At 41.0% G+C, this 20,726-nt stretch overlaps 1 protein-coding gene and 1 long non-coding RNA gene across 5 annotated transcripts in view; one reads left to right on the top strand and one right to left on the bottom strand.

Annotated features, from left to right (window-relative positions):
• SHROOM3 (shroom family member 3) overlaps positions 1–20,726 on the top strand; it is a 348,621-nt gene that overhangs the window by 135,632 nt on the left and 192,263 nt on the right. For 3 of the 4 annotated variants that reach the window (XM_065544545.1, XM_015450386.3, XM_015450388.3), the window contains exon 1: positions 15,169–15,359. The exons of the other annotated variant lie outside the window; for it this stretch is intronic. The gene's annotated coding sequence lies outside the window, so the exon portion shown is untranslated. Of the gene's footprint in view, positions 1–15,168; positions 15,360–20,726 lie in introns of those variants that run through there. 4 annotated transcript variants of the gene reach the window in all.
• Positions 11,302–19,210, bottom strand: LOC123573582 (uncharacterized). Its single transcript, XR_006698214.3, has 2 exons — positions 19,040–19,210; positions 11,302–12,611 (listed from the first exon to the last, which is right to left on the bottom strand). It is a non-coding gene; the product is annotated as an uncharacterized lncRNA (long non-coding RNA).

The raw sequence follows: 20,726 nt of genomic DNA, 5'->3' as shown, positions 1-20,726 counted from the left end.
TTCACATTCCCTAAATAAATTAACCTTCCCGTCTTGTCTCACTCATTTGACATTAGCAAGTTTACATGCCAATAAAAATAGAAATGGGAGAAACAATACTGCAAGAAGAGAGAAGTGACAGAGGCTTTAGAGTGCACCAAGACATGAACACAAGCTCATCATTTTCTACACTCCTTTCAAAACAAAACAAAGCAAAACCCCACAGCTTGATTCCAATCACAGTTTGTCCTGTGATTTTATAAGTGGTTGAAATGCCTGATTAATATTGAAATGTTGGAACATTCATTATTTTGTAAGAGAATAGTTGAGACTTCCAATAAGATTTTATCATTTCTCTTCCAAATAGTGGAAGCTTGATAACTGATGGTGAGATTCTGTACTAGTCTTACTAGTACTTATTCACAGATCTAGAAGTCTCTGTGTCCATTGTGGGATGGGTTCTGTGTGGGTCAAATATAGCTTCTGAAGAAGTTGAGATTTGTCTTTGTGCTCTGCTATTAACAGCACCCTAATGAAGCACTCAGGCTACTCCCATCTTCTCTCTGCTTCCTCCATACTGCGCCCCCCCAGCCCAATCTCCCTAAAATCTTTCCTTCCTGAGAATTGTTTCTCCACATCTGCCCCTTTCCTGGCTCCTCATCCAAACTTGCCTTTGCATTTCTTACTCCCTCGGAGCCTTGCTCGGAGATGATTTGCTAATCTTTGACATGGCTAAGCATAGTAAATGTCCTTTGAGAACAATACAATCTTACACTAACATACGATGGGAATAATAAAGCTACTATTCATATTTTAAAAGGCAATTTTGCAGGTTGTCAACATCTTACCATAAAAGAGTGAGTTCCCAGTGGTGTAATCTCAGTGACAAATTGGTTGGAGCTATGTATGTATAGATAGGTGGACCACTGTATACCGTGATAGGTGACAGGACCTCCAGGTCATGGGCAGAAAGTAATCTTAAAGGCTGACCTTGGCCACTGCAGCCTGCATGTTCTGGGACATCCTGAGATCTCCCTGTGTGACCGACACTTCCCCTGAGGACTCTTCCCAGTGCAGTCGGTAGGAAACCTTAGTGGTCAATGATGGTGGGCCAGAGAGGTGAGGGACAGAGGATACGTCAGATATCCTAATAGTATATATAGTTTAAATGCTCATTTCATAATTTTGGAAGTTGTTTTCTAGGGATATTGTGATCATTCAAATGTAGATATCTGAATCTTGAATATACTGGAAAAAAAGTGATTGGCATGTTTCAGGGGCAGCTCTAGCAGTATAACAGTGTATGGGTTTGCCCCTTTATGGATTGTGGGTAGGAAGAGTTTTATTCTGAACTAGTGTTCTCTGCTACCCAACTGTTTACGAAATATGAACACAGGCTGGGCTCAGTGGCTCACGCCTGCAATCCCAGCGCTTTGGGAGGCCAAAGCAGGTGGATCACTTGAGGTCAGGAGTTCAAGACCAGCATGGTCAACATGGTTAAACCCTGTCTCTACTAAAAATACAAAAACTTAGCTGGGCATGGTGGCACACACCTGTAGTCCCAGCTGCTTGGGAGGCTGAGGCAGAAGAATTGCTTGAACCCAAGAGGAGAGGTTGCAGTAAGCTGAGATGGCACCACTGCACTCCAGCTTGGGTGACAGGAAGACACTGCCTCAAAAAAAAAAAAAAAGAAAAAGAAAAAAGAAAAGAAATATGAACACAAGCTTGAAACCCAATAAAATTGAGATTTAGATCTGTTACTTGCCCTCAACAGGCACAGCAAGGCCAGATTTAACACTTAATATAGATGTCCTGTTATATTTGAATTTCTGATAATGAATGAATTTATTTTAGTCAAAATAGGTACCCAGTTTTATCTACCAAATCTAGTCACAGGACAATATATATGTATAGAAAAAATGTAGGTTCCTTGTCTTCTTTAAAAACCCACTTCTGCTGGTTGGCAATAATAATAATAATAATAATTATTATTATTATTATTTTTATTTTTATTCCTAGCCAAGTTAAAAGCTCACCTGGTCCAATCATTTGAATAGTCCCTTAAAGGGCTCAGTCTGAAATAAAATCCTCCCTTGCCCAGATGTCATCTTTTTTCTCCACTGCCCAACTGTCTTGCTAAACAGTGTCTGGGGGTTTGGAGCAGTGGTGAGTGCAGGTCTTTGGCACCATCTCCCCTGGTCCCTTGGCTCTGTCCATAGCCTTCCCAGCCACTGCTGGCCTCCAACGCTGAATCCTGCAGCTGGTAAATCCATGGTCAGCCATGGCCTGGGCAATGCCCCTGGGATTGCTGGCAACCCCCCACTTACAGATTCAGTCTCTGCTCAGCTCCCCTTAGCTTCAGACAACTTAGCATCTGCCAAACTCTCATCCCAGCAACTCCTGACCCAGGGCCCATCCCAGGATCATCTCACCCCACCATAGTTGCCTCCTTGCAAGTCTGCTGGTTGCTGTCTGATGTCTGAGAGTCTTCCTTCTGTCTGGACCTCTAGAGACCTTGAAATTGAGCCAGGCCAGACCTACTCCAGTGACCTTCTCCTAGGGTCTCTAATGGTGCAGTGGAGCCAAGGTTCCCTGAGCCCTTTGACATTCTCCTTACTTAGCTCACACACTTGCCCTCTCCTCCCTGAGGCTGGAAGAGAAATCAGAACTTGGTCCTCACAGCTTGACTTGCCACCATCTTTTCCCTCATTCCCACAAGTTGTTGAGATCTTGGAGGCTGGGTTTTCTCACTATTTCTCACTCTTCTCTGTGCTTCCCTACTTCTATAACTCCAAGCTTCTTGTCTTAGTTGGGAGGGGTATCTTCTTTGCACTATGGAAAAATTTTGACAATTAGAATCCTCTAGGCCTAACGCTGGATAGGTTACAATGGTTGTCAAAAGTGTGATCATGCCCAGGAACTTCTGGAAAATACAAATTCCCAGGCCTTACTCTAAGCCTAATGAATCGGGAACTCTGGAGTTTGAGCCTAGCAATCTGATTTACCAAGTCTTCCCCATGATTCTGATGCACCCTAAAGAACCATGGCATTAAATATTTCAGAAAATTTTCTCTCTCCCTGTCTACCAACCCCTCTCTTACCATTTTTCATGACTAAAGTCTTATTAGACAGACCGGATACTCCCTCTTAATCTAATTGATTGATTAGCTAGATAAACTCAAATCATTTTATGATTAAAAAAAGAAATTTATAGCCTTAAAAGCAAAGGAAATTCTGATATATGCTGCAACATGGATGAACCCTAAGGACATTATGCTGAGTGAAATAAGCCAGTCACAAAGACAAATACTATAAATGATTCCACTTGTATAAGGTACCCAGAGTAGTCAAATTCATACACACAAAATGTAGAATGGCAGTTGCCACAGGTTGGGGGAGGGGAGATTAGGGAGTTTTGTTGAGTAGGTACAGAGTTTCAGCTTTGCAAGATTAAAAGAGTTCTGGACTTTGGATATACAAAAATGGGAATACACGTAATGCCACTGAAGTATACCCTTAAAAAACGGGTATACCAGCAAACCAAATTCAACAGTACACCAACAAGATCATTTATCACAACCAAGTGGGATTTATCTCTGGGATGCAAGGATGGCTCAACATACACAAATCAATCAATACTATATATCATCTCAATAGAATGAAGAACAAAATCATATGATCATTTCAAGTGAAGCTGAAGAAGCATTTGATCCTTTCATGATAAACATCCCTTCATGATAAAAGTCCTTCAAAAAATGAGATATAGAAGGAACATACTTCAGCATAATAAAAGGCATAGATGACAGACCCACAACCAGTGTCATACTGAATGGGGAAAAAATGGAAAGCCTTTCCTCTAAGATCTGAAACACAACAAGGCTACCCACTTTCACTACTGGTATTCAACATAGTACTGGCAGTCCTAGCTAGAGCAATCAGAGAAGAGAAAGAAATAAAGGGCATCCAAATTGAAAAAGGAAGAAGGCAAATTATTCTTACTTGCAGATAATATGATCTTATATTTGGAAAAACCTAAAGACTCCACCAAAAACTAGTAGAACTGATAAACAAATTCAGTCATGTCACAGAATACAAAATTAACATACCAAAATCAGTAGCATTTCTATTAGGTTGGTGCAAAAGTGATTGCAGTGTTTGCCAATAAAAGTAATGACAAAAACTGCAGTTACTTTTACACCAGTTACTTTTGCATCAGCACTTTGGGAGGCTGATGAGGGTGGATCACTTGGGGTCAGGAGTTCGAGACCAGCCTGGCCAACATGACGAAACCCCATCTTTACCAAAAATATGAAAATTAGCCAGGTGTGGTAGTGGGCACCTGTAATCCCAGCTAGTTGGGAGACTGAGGCAGGAGAATTGCTTGAACCCGTGAGGCAGAGGTTGCAGTGAGCCGAGACTGTACCACTGTACTCCAGCCTAGGCAACAGACTGAGACCCCCATCTCAAAAAAAAGATTAAAGACTTAAATCTAAGACCTCAAACTATGAAACTACTGAAAGAAAACACTGCGGAAACTCCAGGACATTGGAGTGGGAAAAGATTTCTTGAATAACACCCCACAAGCATAGACAACCAAAGCAAAATGGACAAATGGGATCACATCAAGTTAAAAAGCTTCTGCCCTGGGCGCAGTGGCTCACCCCTATAATCCCAGCACTTTGGGAGGCTGAGGTGGGTAGATCACCTGAGGCTGGGAGTTTGAGACCAGCCTGACCCACATGGAGAAACCTCATCTCTACTAAAAATACAAAACTAGCTGGGCATGGTGGGGCATGCCTGTAATCCCAGCTACTCGGGAGACTGAGGAAGGAGAATTGCTTGAATGTGGGAGGCGGAGGTTGCAGTGAGCCGAGATCGTGCCATTGCACTCTAGCCTGGGCAACAAGAGTGAAACTCTGTTTCAAAAATAAATAAATAAATAAAATAAAAAACTTCTGCACAGCAAAGGAAATAATCAACGAAATCAAGGAACAACCCACAGAATAGGAGAAAATATTTGCAAATGACCCATCTGACAAGGGATTAATAACCAGAATATATAAGGAGCTCAAACAACTCTATAGGAAAAAATCTAATAAGCCGATTTAAAAATGGGCAAAATATCTGAATAGACATTTCTCAAAAGAAGACATATAAATGGCAAACATATATGAAAACATGCTCAACATCACTGATCATTAGAGAAATGCATATCTAAACTACAATGAGATAGTATATCATCCCACCCGTTAAAATGACTTATATCCAAAAGACAGGCAGTAACAAATACTAGTGAGGATGTGGAGAAAAGGGAACCCTTGTACAGTGTTGGTAGGAATGCAAATTAGTACAACCACTATGGAGAACAGTTCAAGGTTTCTCAAAAACCTAAAAAGAAAGCTACCATATGATCCAAGAATCCCACTGTGGGGTATATACCCCAAAGAAAGGAAATCAGTACATCAAAGAGGTATCTGGACTCCTGTGTTTGTTGCAACATTCTTTACAATAGCTAAGATTTGGAAGCAACTTAAGTGTCCATCAACAGATGAATGGATAAAGAAAATGTGGTACTTACACACAATGGAATATTATTCAGCCATTAAAAAAATGAGATCCTGTCATTTGCAACAACATGGATCAAACTGGAGATCATTATGTTAAGTGAAATGAGCCAGGCACAGAGAGACAAACTTCACATATTCTCACTTGTTTGTGGGATCTGAAAATCAAAACGATGGAACTCATGGACATAGAGAGTAGAAGGATGGTTACAGAAGCTGGGAAGGGTAGTGGGAGGCTGGTGGGGAGGTAGGGATGGTTAACGCATACAAAAAGATAGGATGACTAAGACCTACTCTTCGATAGCACAACAAGGTGATTATAGTCCATAAAAATGTAATTGTGCATTTAAAAATAACTAAAATCATGTAACTGGATAGTTTGTAACGCAAAGGATGAAGGCTTGAGGAGATGGATACCCCATTCTTCATTGATGTGATTATTATGCATTGCCTGCCTGTATCAAAACATCTCATGTACCCCATAAAGGTATACACCTACTTTATAACCACAAAAATTAAACATTAAATGTTAAAATAAAAAATGGGTAAGATGGTAAATTTTGTTATAAATATTTTATCACAATTAAATTTTTAAAAATAAAAATAAAGGACTTTGGTGATTAAAGCAAAAATAAAACCTGGGTTAAAAACAGTTGAAGCCATAGGTATTAATTTGATGAATGGTGACATGACCAACTCAGCTGATTATCCATTGAATGTAATCCCAGAGGTTAGGGTTCAGAACTGAATACTGGAACAGATGCTCCTGGTAAACATGAGTATTTCACCAAACCTTAACTGAATTTCTAATCTACCTAAAGTATAAGAAGGAGCTGGTCAAATAGATCTGACTCTAGCATTCCAAAAGGGAAATTGGTGTCAGTGTGTCTGTTGAAATAAAAGATAATCTATACTTGAAATTTTTGCATATCACAGGCTAAAAAGCCCTCTGTGTAAATTAATTCCTAGTGGTCTATATCTTTCTACATTAAAAATATTGGCAAATCAGCTTCTCCCCATGCACCAAAGGGATGAGGTGCTGGAGAGGGTCTGATTGTTTACTGTTTACTGTGTACTGTTGTCAACAGTACATTGGTTAACTAGGAATTTTTCTAAGTCCCTTCATTGCCCTGTTCTTCCAATCATTTGGCATCAGGTGAATAGTTCCAGCCTCCCCAGAGGCAGCAATAAAGGACAGGGACTGGTATTGGCAGATGGTGAGGCTTTAGAACAATACCTCCACCTCCTATTTTATTTGCCTACCCAATAAAATAATATTCTTTAAAATAACAATTCATGTTTCTCAATCTTGTTAAAGGATGAATTAAAGAATCTTTAGAAAAATGCTCCAGTCTAGGTAAAATCTGAACTTATTATGCATAGCACAGCTTCAAGACAAGTCCCCTATAACTCCTTCACAATCCAGTTGCCAACATTTAGCCCCTCTTACAAGAAAATCTACAGCCACCACTGTTCTAATTCTATTGCCGTGCTTCATACATTTTCTGAGAGGGAGAAGAATCTTTAAACATCAAATTCTGCCACCTTTCTCAAAACTATATTCATATAAGACAATGTTTCCATAAGCCCCAGGAAATTGGTTTAGGTAAATAAAGGTAGATAATACCTATGTTAATAAAAGATGGTGATATATTTTCTCCCTCTTCTTTTTACTGTGTTCATTAAGTTTTTTTTAAGTACCTAGGTAATGTCATCTTTTAATAACCCACACCTCCACCAATCCTTATAATGTAAATCATTCAGAATTTAGATTCTAAATTAAATAAGGTTTATTATGCTCCTGGTTAAGAAAAGAAGTTTATCATTGTGGAAGAGCTAAGAAAACACACCCCTAATTTTATGGGGAGGCTATGTAGCGCAATGGAAAGGTACTTGAACTTTGGAGTAGCCCTGCCTTTGAATCTGGACTTTTCACTTATTGACTGTGTGAATCTAGCCTCATAACTTATTACAGGCTCAGTTTCCTTTAGCTATACAGTTGGAAGAAACTTTATCTAAATTTGTATCTCAGGGGGTTTTGTGATACTTACATGAGATCCTCTATGCAGAGTGACAAGCAGGTACTTGGCATATGGTAACCGCACAAGAGATGGTGGTTATCAGACAGAACAGGTGTGTGAAGGCAGTAATCACCAGAGCTCTCGGCTAACTTTGTGAACTGCATGGGGTTGTTGAGTTTGCCATCACTCTTTTTGGTTTTACCTTATTTATTTGAACACAGTTTTATTTCTTTCAGACCTGATGCAACTCTATCTGTTATCAGTTTCTCATAATTAAGATTTGAACGAGACAACAACAGGCAAAGCTCATTTATGATGTAGACCCAAGGTGGGCTGGAAAGTCTGGAATTAGCTGGAAAGGTCTTGATGGAACCTTTTGTGGGTGTTAGAAATGTTCTATATCATTTTTACCCTTTACATAGATTAGTACACTTTATCCATTCTGTGTATGTTACACTTTAATAAAAATTTTTAAATGATTTCATAAGGATCACAAGACCTACCCATACCAAATCCACCATTAAAGCAAGTTGATTTTATTTTTAACAAGTCTCAGTGAATTTAATAAAGTTTTTTGTGAGAATTAAAAAATGACATCTGGCTGGGCATGGTGGCTCACGCCTATAATCCCAGCAATTTGGCAGTTTGAGACCAGCCCTGGCTACATAATGAGACCCTGACTTTGCAAAAAATTTTTAAAAATTAAAAAAAAAATTAGCTGGGTGTGGTGGTGCTTGCCTGTGGTCCCAGCTACTCAGGAAGTTGGGGTGGGAGGATTGCTTCAGCCCGGGAGGTCAAGGCTGCATGAGTCGTGGTCATGCCACTGCACTCCAGCCTGGGCAACAGAGTGTCTCAAAAAGTAAATAAATAAACACACTTACACAAGTACTTGATCTACAGATGTTTGTTTAATCCACATTAAAAATCTGGAAGTTTTGCATAATCTGGATTTCTGGCTTGTGGAGAAGTCAGACGATCTGGCAGCAGTGAGCTGGAGCTGCACGCACCCACGTCTAATGAGGCATTCTCTTTCCAGTTTGCCTTGGGGCTCCACTGTTTCCTGTGATCCTACACCTGTTGCTTTGCTCATTTACTCCACCTGCCTGGTCTAGTCAGCATTTGAGTTTGCCAGCCTGGTAGCGCTAACACTGGTGGGCCAGTTATCTTCTTCATCTCCAGCCAACTGACAAAGCTGTCTTTTCCAATGGAGAACTGGTTGATGATTTTTAATCCTAAACCGGGGGAGGGAATCATTGTGTCTTACTCTCTTTGATCTCTCCAGTCCATGGCAAGCACTCATGAAATGCTTGTTGAGTGAATGAAAAACCCTGCATCATGTGCTGACTACTTGTTTGTACATATCTCCTGTCACATTTCTTTTCATGGCAAATGGGTTTGTTAGTCCCACTGTGATTCAAACCATCCTTTTCTACTATAGCACAAGATGCAGAGTTATGAAAGTGAAAGGAAAAATGTTCTCCTCACTGTCAGTTTAAATCATGATTTGAAGCAGGTTTTATTATACCAAATTATCATCAGGCTAATTGCTTGACAACCTCTCTCGTTACTGCTGGCTGGCGCCATTCAGCTGATCCCCTCTGCTGATATCTGGCTGGGGAAGGTGTGGCATATCCTCACTAAGGAGAATACTGCTACCCGGAAAAATACCCAAAGCTGCTAAGCATCATACATGCCGTCTATGTCCCATTCCGAAGTTGCAGTAAATCCAATATGTGCAGTAGTGTTTAAGAGCATATGACTTGAAATCAGGTTACCTGGCTTCAAATCCTGTTACTACCACTTGTTAATTTTGTGACCTTGGGCAAGTTTTTTTTGTTTTGTTTTGTTTTGTTTTTTTGAGATGGAGTTTCACTCTTGTTGCCCAGGCTGGAGTGCAATGGTGTGGTCTTGGCTCGCTGCAACCTCTGCCTCAGCCTCCAGAGTAGCTGGGAATACAGGCATGTGCCACCACACCTGGCTAATTTTGTATTTTTAGTAGAGATGGGGTTTCTCCATGTTGGTCAGGCTGGTCTCAAACACCGACCTCAGGTGATCTGCCAGCCTCGGCCTCCCAAAGTGCTGGGATTACAAGCATGAGCCACTGCGCCTGGCCGATCTTGGGCAAGTTTTTAATCTCTCTGTGCTTGAGATTCTCCACCTGGGAAATGGCGATAATAATAGTACCTCCCTTGTGGGGTGGTTGAGAGAGTTAAAATATGTAAAGTACTTAGTATCCTGCCTGATGCCTAGTAAACATTACATATGTACTCTACTAAGTACATATGTAATTATATAAATGTAACTGATACGTGCTTCTACCTTTCCACCTTATTTATTCTTTATATTAGCTGTGTAATTGTCCCAGAGATTGAAATGAATCATTAATAATGCTATAGTTTGTGTTCCACAATGCTTTTTCTCCAAGAGGTTTTTTTCATTCCTAAGAATGAATTGTGAACCCAAATGTAACTCCTTTACCTCCTATTCTTAGCACTAAATGGTAACTTGGTTTTCACTGTCTGGGATGTTGGGACTTTGAAGGGATGATTGAGTTCAATGCCTTTAATTGCTACTTTCTGGCCAGTAACATTCTTGTGAAGAAATACCTTGGTTTCCCCAAAGAATTAAAGAATATGGAAAGAGAGAAATAAGAACAGGGGGATATGATTACTTTAGGCCAGCAGAGTAGAAGCAGAATTAAATTGAAAAAATGTGTTGATTCTCATCTGTAATGCCAGTCATTTTCATTTGTGTGCCTTTTTTATATCATAAGTGGTTTATGTCCTACAGTTATTATACCGGACAAGTATTGTATAATAATACTTTGGACTTAACTGACATCTTTTATGATACTAAGAAGCCTGGAGCCATTATCTCATCAAACTTGTTAAAGTTAGGGTGTCATCAGACTGGGATAAAAAATGATTGCCTGAGTGCAAAATGAGCATTGGGCTCAGCTGCTGTGTGTCTGCTTCCCTTACAGCGTTTTCAAGGATCTGACTCTTTCAGACATACTTGGAGTTCAACAAATACAATTTCCCAGGAAATTAAATGAAAATGGGCTAGAAGGGAGAAACTGAGCTTATTGAGTTTCTATCTAGGCTCACTGCCCAGTTTTCTTTCAGCCTGAAACCTGTATGTGGGAATTTGCAGAGTTGGGCTAAACTAATCGTGAACCCCACAAAAGTTCATTTACTGTCTAACACATCATCATCATCTTGGACCTGGTCTCTACCCTCGCCATTGAGATTTATTCTACAATCCCTCTTCCTTCTAAAGATGCAGTGTGACTTCCAAAAGTTAGATGTACAGGACACCTGTTCTACCTGAATCTTTTGCATATTTTGTAAAGCTGATTTATTAAGCACCTAATAAATGCCAGCCATTGCTCTAGGTGTTTGGGACTCAGCCATGATAAAAATCAAACACCTCTGTCTCATAGAGTTGACATTCTTGTGAGCAGAAGCAATAAATAACAAACACAATACATATGTAAATGAAACAGTGTGTTAGAAGTTGGTGAGTGCTCTTGGAAAAGAAAACCAGACCAAGAGTTCAAGAGGCTGTTTCTATCTCCCCCATTCATAAATTTCCTAAGTTCCTCCTGGGAGTTTAAATGCCTGTGCCCTACAGGCACATTTAAACCTGCCTTACACAGAAAGTCAATCTACCTTACAACACCTAGAGAATAGTTTCACTGTTACGGACAGACACAGAAAAAAAAATCAAAATGAGCAAAGAAATCAGTCTTCATTATTTTGTGCAGCTTTCCCACCATGGAACTTCATCTCTAATCCCAAACAAGCACCTCGCAAGGACATGTGCAAATCATTAAGGAAAAATACCAGCGGAAATCTGGTGTTCAGAAATCAAGGCTATTCATCTTGGTCTGCAGTTCATCAAGAGAGTAACATAAAACTCTCCTGCCTTAGGCTTATAAAATGGTAATTAGGAGAAAACAAGATGTGCTTGAGTAGATGAGCTTTGAGAGAAAAAAATAAAAGCACCATATTCAAACACTCATCTAGTATATTCCTTTTTATCCTCTCTTCACCACAAATATTAAGACTAGGAAGACACTGAGTGATGTTCTGGACCAGGGGCCTCCTCCAAGGACGACGAACAGAGCCTTAGACAATAAGTAACGTGTTCAAGGTCACGTGCTAATCAGTGGCAGAGCCAGAAGGGAAAGCAAAGTCCCCTCCCTTCTGGTCCAGTGTACAGCAGGGTCTACAGCACTGCTTCCAGATTAGATCATCATTACTTCTTCCAACAAGAATGGCCTAACCCTCTGCAACTGATCGCCAAAGAATCTGGGAAGGGAGAAAGTGACAAGTCAAGATGTTTGTGAAAGCATTCCACATGAGGAACAGATGCGTTTGTTTTTGATCACAGCTGAGTCTGAATGCTCTCTAGAACTCAGATGTGGAGAAAGGAGGAAATACAAGATAGGGCTGTGGGCAGATCTTACTGGGCTGGGGGAGCAGCGTGGTGTGGACGGTCTTCCTTCTAAATGAGGGGAGCTGGTGCACATTCCAGTGTAAAGAACATCCGATGCACCAGAGTAGTCTGCACTGACTCAGGACGGCATAATCTCCAGACTTGAGGACCCCAGACCTCACCATCCTTCTGTCCATGAGTGGCCACCCAGCCACCCAAGGGTGAAAGGTCATGCGCTATGCTCTCACCTCAGGTCATGATGAAGGTAGGAAGAGCGATCATCCAGCCCATACCACCACGACTGGGTAACACTGGAGTTCTTCCTGTAGACCAAGCACTATGCTAAGTGCTTTTTCATAGCATCACCTTCAGTCCTCACATCAGATAGGTACCCATTTCAGAGGATAGAAAACTGACGCTTGGAAAAGCTGAATAATTTGCCTGCAATCACAAAGCTGGTGAATTCAAAGCCTTTATCTCAGAGGGTGGTGGTTCAAAGCGTGGGCTCTGCAGTCAGATTGCTTGGGTGTGCATTCCAGATCTGCTGCTTGCTGGCTGTAAAATCTTCAACAAGTTACTTAATTTCTCGAAGCCTCAGTTTCCACATCTGTAAAGTTGGAGTAATAATTATAATATTTACCTTATAGAATTGTGGTGATGATTAGAGAACGTAACATGGTAACTACTGACACGTAGTAACTACTAACTATGGGCCAACTGTAGGTTGGAACCACATGAAATTTCTGTTGTAGTGGACCAAAAATTATCAAATATTGGCAATTTGGCAATTTCATATCATTCAATCTAATATTATTAATAGGCATCCATTCTTTGTAAATAGCAATGCTTTCCTTATTCATCTCATAATTTGTGAAAGGACAGGTGATTTAATTGCTTTTAACTTTTACTTGTTTAATTTCCCTAAAGAGTGACATAGAGGCTGGGTGCGGTGGCTTGCACCTATAATCCTAGCACTTTAGGAAGCCCAGGCAGGCAGATCACCTGAGGTCAGGAGTTCAAAACCAGTCTAGCCAACATGGTGAAACTCCATTTCTACTTAAAAAAATACAAAAATTAGCCGGGCGTGGTGGCACATGCCTGTAATTCCAGCTACTTGGGAGGTGGAGGCAGGAGAATCTCTTGTATCCAGGAGGCAGAGGTTGCAGTGAGCTGAGATTGTGCCACTGCACTCCAGCCTGGCAACAGAGCAAGACTCCATCTCAAAAAAAAAAAAAAAAAGTCACACAGATTTCTTTTACTGTAACATAGCATCCATGAGGACTGTGTATGCAATATACATGGTTCCCGGAGCCAACAAAATGTTGAGGATGTTGTCACAGAAAATCTGGAGCAGAGGTAGATCTGAAGTGAGCTTAAATTGGACAGAACTGGACTATGAGGAAGTGACTGGTGACACAAATGAGTCCACTCCTGGCTCCTGTAAACTACTGGGAATGTTCTGCTGTTTTCGGAAATGGCGTTCCCATACTAGCCAACTGATTGTGATAAACAAACGTCAAACATGACCATTCATCATTCCGCATAGTAGAGATGAGGTCTGGTCCGCAGCAGGAGGTTATTAAATTTGACATATTCAAAATGAATTGCATGGCCTGGCTGCTCTTGAACTCTGGCTTGCTGGGAGTAGCCTATGATGGAAGGAAATTCCACTCTGTTGTGATGTTTTGGGGAAGTTGCGTGGTGGGGAGAGGAAAACATAAAGCTGGGATAAGAACTGTGCTTTCCTAAGAAAAAAGGAGGCTACTTTTGAACGAATGCATCTATGATGCCAGATCTAGTGGGAGGCTTCTCTTCTTTTGAAAGATGTTTCTGTACCCCACCCCATTCCTATCCCACATTTGCCTCAATTTCATTTCCTAATATTTCACATTATAGAGATATAAATAACTCTGCAACTCAAGTGGAACATTCTGGAGCGACAGACTTTCCAGTTAATACAGGAACAATCTTTCAATAAAATTAGTATCACCATTGAAATGCAATGATAACCTTGAGGATGCTTCAGACTTTCTCGGTGTCTGGAATGATTACTACTGCTTGTAGAAAATAATGCCACTGTGAGTTCAGAATTCTGTGTGTGTGGGGAGGGCGGCATGCTTTCTTTCTCTCTTCTTTCTATGCCTAAAAATAACCTGCAAATCTTGTTCCAATGCTTTCGCAAGGAAATTTAGAAATTGTCTGTGTATTCTATAATTTTTTTTCCCATCATGATGGCTCTAAGGAAAATACATTTACATACCCATAAACTCAGACACTCTTGGAGTCCCATTTTCTTTCTGTGTGTGCCTTTTCTCTCTTTCTCTTTGTGTCTATGGTTACTGTTAAGCTGACCCCTACAGTCTGGGGCAAATACCAAACTTGAATCAAGCACTACTTATCCATACAGCTGCGAAGGATTGCGGTTTCAGGGCCTCAGATGATAGATTTAAGTAAAGTCTCTAACTGGATGGAGTTTAGGAAACCTGTTATGATTTCATCTACAAAGGCAGGCTGCATCGCACCCCATTGTGCTGAATTCTAAGATGCAATGTGGTGTTGTTGTTTTGTCTTTTTATGAGCAGCATCTTTATTATAAATGATCTATTTTTATGTCTGTGATTTTTATAATACTGAATTTCATTGTTGAGAACAATGACTGTAGAAAGATCTTTCTTTATTGCTCCTGCCTCTTCTCCCAGCGTCTGCAAGAAACTGTTGCTTGCAAAAACCATAGCTAATTAAAAATTGAACTTAATTAGCGACAAAAAACCCGACTAGCAAGGGCTGGGAGGAAGGGCAGATAAAGCTGCCGACGCTGTGTTCTTCTTTACCTTCGCTTTAATGGTCTTCACAGCACGTCGTGTTTCTGAGTCAGAGGACCCTAGAGCGACACTTGTTGGGGACGGGCAGGACACCACAGCCCGACAAGCAGCTCCTGCGAGTGGCGGCGGGAATGCACGCCGGAGCCGGAGTGCCAGCGCGGTGGAAACCGGTTCTCAGGTTCTGGCCGAGCGCACTTCCCCTTACATCAGCGGGCCTGCTCCTGTCAGGCAGGCGGCCGGCGATTGGCTGGGAGGAGGCAGTCATTCAAACTGCCTTTTGTGCTTGGCTAATCAGGGCAGCCCAGGTTACCAGCGGAGGTGCGTCTGTGGTGTCAGACACCTGTGTCTCAGCTCTGCCTTCCTCGGGCTGGCTCCTGCAGATCCTTCCTGGGCCAGAACCGTGCCTCTAGGCCACCTCCCCCAAGCCACCAAGCTCCCGAGGTGGGCCAGCCTTGGCCCAGTGTCACGCAAGACAGAAATGTCCAACAGATAACTGAGGACAATGAACCTGCCTGGGCATAGACTTCCTTAAGGTAAGTCCATTTTAAACCAGCGATTTCTCGATGACATTATTTCTCCGTCGATGTTGGCAGAAATGCCAGTATTGGGAAGATAAACTAAAGATAGCTAGGGAAGTTGTTCAAGTTAGGCCTTTATGATGAAATCACCAAGGTTTTGGGCTAACAGATATGCTGACAAAATAATATAAAAGAATAAATAAAGACGTACATGGGGAGGAGACAGCTTGACAAATGACTCTAGTCCTCTCAGGCAACGGGCACATTTTCGTATTTGATGAGAAGCTCAAGTGATAACAGAGTAAAGTAACTTTTAGTTAAGGCCAACAAATATATATGCTAACTTGTATAATAATACCAAGTCAGCCCAAATATCTTGGCTCCTTCCAATCATGCAATCTCAGAATTTATAGCCTAATTTTAACTTATTTTTAAAACTATCTTTAACTTTCTCGTTTGGATATGAAGGCAGCTTTTCTTTTTTAGGCTTGTTCAACATGGGTGAATCAATGAATTGCACTTCAACAGCAAAACTGGATTTTATTGATTGGTGGGCTCACTCTTCTCATCCTTTATGTTTCAGAGCAGGTCGAATTATAAATACAAGCACCTACATTTAAGCAACAGTTGAGATGCTTAGGAATGTAATTCTGTGTGATTCTGATTAAGCCTAAACTGTGCTCTGATTTCATTTTACTGTAAATCAATTGACACATACTTCAGGGACCATCCTGTCTTTGGGGTTGCTGTCACCATATTTGTAACTTGAGGATTTAATAGTTGAAGATGGATAAAAGACTGGTGGTTTGGGACTAGTGTTTTCACCCTGTTTTGTTGTGATAGGAAGGAAAGTAATTTTCCCTTGGATTAAAATTGTTTTTTCATTGAAAAATTCTGAAAATGGGTAAAGTTCTCTTTATAAATCTAAAGAGGTTCTGAGACTACTTTTCCCACCTCATTAATTTCAAGGATGTAAACACCTTCATGAAAGGAAGGTGTTTACCAGTTCTCAGTGATTCTGTTCAAGTGATAAACAGCAATGGGGCAAACAGGTCATTCAAAATCTGTGTTAATCATCCTCGAATGTGTTTTTTTCTTCCAATGGCTACAGCCAGTTGGAGTTTTCCATTTTTTTCAGCAGTTAGCTAAAGTGTCTTCATAAAAACATTTTCCTGTACTAAGATAACACATTAGTAACATTTAATATAAATATAAAAAGTACTGTTTTGATGAATAAAAGCACCAGAAATGACATTACTCAGCAGATGAAATATGATCATCACACAAGTCTATAGCAATCACTTAAAAATATAATGTATATGCAAGTGATTTTAAAATATAGATCCATAGGTAGGTAGAGAAAAAGCGAATTTATAAAGGTTGAAGGCGTTAAACAGAAATGAACATCGGAAAGCTAAATAGATATTAAACATTTAGCACTGGTTTATATTTTAAAAATCTACCTTTGCTTATGAATTACAACCTAGAGAATATATGTAAATCAAAGGTAATTTCCTGAGTTAAGGATAAGTCATTTTTTGTATGGAGATGGATAAATACCCTAATCTTATACCCTAATGTTAGCCCTAATCATTGTCTTCCATAAAAACCCCAGTATCCTAAAAAGGTACAGAAAGGGAGAGAGCGGGATGAAAAACTTAACAATACTTAAAAAGTAAACAAAGTCACAAACCCCACGTTTCATATTAAGAGTGTAGAAAGCCCTTGTTCGTGTCTACAGAGTACCAGGGGACTCCAAATATGTAATGTAACACATTCATTAATAACTATGATAAATAGATATTTTATTCCAAGAACAATACCATTAGAGAGTTAGATTGGAGGGCAAGGGGATTAAGTGTCTTAAGTTTATTGTTTCCCGAGTGACCATTTTTAAAAGCCTCCTTCCGGGAACCGTGGAATGCCTGCCAGGCTTCCGGACTGCTGTCTGGTGAGGGTCCCTACTGGTGATGTGGACAGCACAACACACAATGGGGCACAAGAAAGCCACGCAGCCTCCCCCTCCCAGACACACACTGTGCACCCCATTGGCTCTGCTTGGAAGGTTCAGCTCTGCAAATGGAAGGCTGTAAACATCAGACACCTTCCTCTCTCTTGTTTCTGTCTCTCCCCTCTTCTTCTCCCCACAGTGTCCAGCCTTGGCCCCTGACTTTTCCTGGGGTTGGAGAGACCTGTGAGTTCAGAAGCTGAACAGCTGGGTGAAGACCTCCCTTAGCTCAATGTGCTCTGGCCATAGGGAATAGACAAGCAAGCTGAGTTTGGGTAGCCCTAGACACATGGGAAAAGAAACAGCTTCCTCACCTGCACCCCTCCATAGATGACTTCATTAAAATGTCACTGGTTAATAGGGAAAAGGTAGCACTCCTTGTTAGGCCAAACCCCTAAAAGGCATGTTTGTTAGAAAACAAAAAATAAACCAAAAAATCCCCAGCAGTCTTAATGATCACATTTTGGTGACAGGTGGTAAGGTATGCTTTCGGACAAATGGATGATTTTGGAAGGCATGAAGCTAAGCTGTCTCACACCATTTTGCTTCTTAGTTCGACTGACTGGTTTAAAAAATGAAACCCAAATGATAGCTGCAGAGCGGTATTGGTGGCATATCATCTGATCTCATTGACATAAAAGCTCTTAACAAACTTGTGTGAACCGAAACTGATAGAATGACTGATGTTCCACAAGTGATCAAGAGACTCCTAGCCGGGCATGGTGGCTCATGCCCGTAATCCCAGCACTTTGGGAGGCCAAGACCTGAGGTCAGGAGTTTGAGACCAGCCTGACCAACATGGAGAAACCCCGTCTCTACTAAAAATACAAAATTAGCTGGGCGTGGTGGTGCATGCCTGTAATCCCAGTCACTCAGGAGGCTGAGGCAGGAGAATCGCTTGAACCCAGAAGGTGGAGGTTGCAGTGAGCCGAGATTGTGTCATTGCACTCCAGCCTGGGTGGTAAGAGTGAAACTCCGTCTCAAAAAACAGAAAAAGAGACTCCTGGCATCAGTCACTGAAGGAAGACTTCGCTTCTGCATTGGAAGCCTGGCTTTAAAGCAAAAACTCTGGTGTTGGAATGTAAATGAGCCCCACCCTGGGAAGCTATGGCTGCTCAGAAACACTTGATTTTTTTTCCAAGTACCAAAGCTCCCTAGTAAGCAGTAGAGCTACCAGTAGACTCTGCCCACTAAACCCGGTGTTCAGCATTGCCCATCAGCCCTCCAGGGGCGGGGGTCCCAGCAATCAGCCTCTGAAGGGAATCTCCAAGTTCTTCCCTTATCTTTACTCTCACAGCAGTGGAGGCCCGGTCTTAGTGACCTGATATTTATGCAATTATTTCTCAGTTGTTTATTAATTGTGGATCACTAGTTCTTCCATCTGAGGTAGGTCATATATCATTATCCTAGTTTGGAAGAGAGAGAGAAAAAGAATGAAGTGGAAGAATTTGTCCAACACTACCAAGAAGTTAGTGAGAAATTAGAACCTCAAATACCATGCGGTTTTCCTTTTGTTTTTGTCTTTCTGTCAAAAGGGAAATCAGGGATCCTTAAACCTTTCCCTGAGCAGTTCTCTGTGGGCACTAAAATGCTTCAGGCCAAAAATATGCTGGTTCTCTTAACCAGATGACTCTGTGACTGAAAGAGAGAGCATTAAAACAATGAAATGAATTGGGCATGTGCTCACCTGAACAACTCAAAACTCCAGTGGGTTGCTGGTAAAGTTTTCCTGAAGCCTAAATTGAGAACAGCATCCTCTCACCTCTGGCTTTTTCCTGGAAAGACCCGATCATTTCATTTATAACAAATTTCAACCCTGGCCCCTTGACCAGGGAGGCCAGCTGCGGGTGAGCCGTCTGAAGGTGGCTGGCCTGCATTGCCTCCGAAGGTATTTCAGGAATGTTAATGGTATGCCTGAGTGGAGGCCTCAGAGCTCGGAGCTCAGGCCTGAGAACTGTTCTTGTGGCCATCTGTTGTGGCCCAGGAAGTCTCATAGCAACAGCTTCTCAAGAATGGTGCTTTTTTTTTTTTTTTTAATTAAAATTAACTCACACAAAACCAAAAAACTGCTCCATTGCTCAAGAAGAATCAGGACAGCCTTCAGATTCTTTCTACAGAGTGATGAGCTTTTAAGGAAGAAAAGCCCCCACATCCTTCATGCCTGTTCTTTAAATGAGCAATTTGTACTTGGTGTTGAGGTCTTAATTTTTTTTTCTCCCCCGGGGTAAAATTCTTTTTTTGGAAAGGAATGGAGGTGAAAACAAGTTTCCAAGGCTGTGGAGAAAATAGTCAGCAAAAATATGGTTAAGAAAAAAGTGGTTTTTTGAGAAGAGATTTTCCTGGTGTTTGTTGCTCTTAGCGATCCTGTCAGCAGCTGCATTTTTCCCCCTCTGTAATAATGTGAGCTTTATACGCCTGGCTGTTTAGTTAGTGAAATGAACTTCAGACAAAGACACTAATTTTACTATGATGATGTATGCCCTCCGGTATGAATCTCTTGAATCTGTGCAACAGCCGACCTCAGAAAAAGAGGTAGAGAAAGTAATATTTGTAGTTCTATATTTTTTCATTGATGAGACATTAAGTTAGTCACTTACAAAAACTGAGGATTTTGCCTCAGGATAGAAGACACTGTAAAATGATAAATACATGAAGCCTGGGCAGGCATGCCAGATAGAGACAAAAGAATTCTATTCTGTTCTGCATTGTACCCCTTACTGGGCTATTTCAGGAAGGCACACAGCCTCTCAGATGACAGTGCCTCATCTGCAAATTGGATTCCTGCATTGTTAAGGAGGTTAAATATAATCACCTAAAAGGAACTTGGGAAAAGATCCTTGAATCTGAATGGCATCTATAAAGAAGTATTATACGCTGTCATTCTTGCTGTGGCACAACCCTGGGAAAACATTTTCATGAGAACTTTTAGATCTCCTTCATTTTTTAGTTTGGCACATTTCCCTCAAGTTTTGTGACAAAAAATTTCCCAGAAGAGTCACAAAATATTCCAAGTGATTTTTGACTATTGTTACATAATTCCAGAATATGGAACACACTTGGAATACTTCTTTTTATTCTTGACTGGTGGTGTGTATTGCTACTTATGTATTATTCAAATGTAATACATTGCCCTTAGTAATGGCGCCAACCTCAATTTACAAGTTATTTAGATCTATTACATTGCCCTTAGTAATGGCGCCAACCTACCCGGAAAGGGATATGTACTTCAAGTTTGGTTTCTGAAACACGGTTCCTAATGAGGTTTTTCTTTCTGCAAAAGGCCTGACTCTTACCCTCTTTGTGCGTATTGCCTCCCATATACAATATAACCACCACATGTTTATGAAGTGCCTACCGTGTATCAGGTGGGTTTC

Source organism: Macaca fascicularis, chromosome 5, assembly GCF_037993035.2.
Source record: "Macaca fascicularis isolate 582-1 chromosome 5, T2T-MFA8v1.1".
NCBI lineage: Eukaryota > Metazoa > Chordata > Mammalia > Primates > Cercopithecidae > Macaca > Macaca fascicularis.
The sequence above is the reverse complement of the archived record's forward strand: the minus strand, read 5'-3'. Positions and strand labels throughout refer to the sequence as shown.